The following is a 1073-nucleotide window of genomic DNA, read 5'->3' on the forward strand; positions in this document are numbered from 1 at the left end:
GTGTATGTCTAAGGGGCTGGGGGGTAGTTGAGGTCTATGAGGCCAGATACAGTGGTTAGTATATGTCCCTAGCTCCAAAGGGTCATAAAATGGGTAGTGTATTTCCCTGGGCTGGTGGTGTGCTGTATATCTAGAGGGCTGGGGGTATGATGGGTCATGCATGTCCATGGGACCATGGGGAAAGGTGAGTAGTGTATGAGGCTGGGGGTTGGTGGTGGTAGGGTGGGTAGTATATGACTCTGGTCTGGGGGGTACAGTATATTTAAAGGGCTGGGGGTAGGGTATTTTCCCTACTCCACTCACTTGGGAAGGTCATGTGTGTTTCAATAAAGCTGCACCAAAGCCAGAACAAGCTCCATATACTCTGTGTTGCTACCACTGCTACCAGCTAATGTCACCTGGAAATGCCTGCTAGCTGGAGCAAATGACAGCTTCCAGTATGAAACCAGCACAGAAGGAACTCACCCACTCTCCTGGTAGCCCAATTCGCAGCTGTTTTCTTGTCTCAAATACTATCATGTTAAGTTACTGCAATTACTTTTGGTTGTATTTTTGTACAGCTCTTTTATTTATATTTGTACTATTTGATAAAAAAAAAGTCTCTAAAAAAAGTTAAGGTAGCATTTTTTAAATAAAATAAAATTTAAGACAAGCATCTTCACATCTTTTATTTACCTCTTAAAATATAAATTGTGAATCTCACTATATTTCCTGCAGTACTATAATACACATGTCAAAGTGAACCAGAAACTTTCTATAATATAACTACAATGTTAATAAATTACAGTAAATGGTTTATATGAGTGGGTTTGGTTTTAATCGGTTTTACTCGGATCTCAAAACTGCATCTTATTGGCTCACACATGTCAAGTGTTTGGGATAGCCAATAAGAAAAATCAAGATAAAACCGAAATGGCGTTAATTCTGGCGTTATATCCGAATCCGCTCACCTCTAGTAAATGGTGTCAGTTGAAGGACCAATACATAATCAGCCAATCCGCAGCAAATCATGACTACATAGTGTTATCATCATCATTGCTTCAAAAACATATTGGTATGGTTATTGGCTGCTG

Source organism: Pseudophryne corroboree, chromosome 3 (genome assembly GCF_028390025.1).
Source record: "Pseudophryne corroboree isolate aPseCor3 chromosome 3, aPseCor3.hap2, whole genome shotgun sequence".
In the NCBI taxonomy this organism is placed as follows: Eukaryota; Metazoa; Chordata; class Amphibia; order Anura; family Myobatrachidae; genus Pseudophryne; species Pseudophryne corroboree.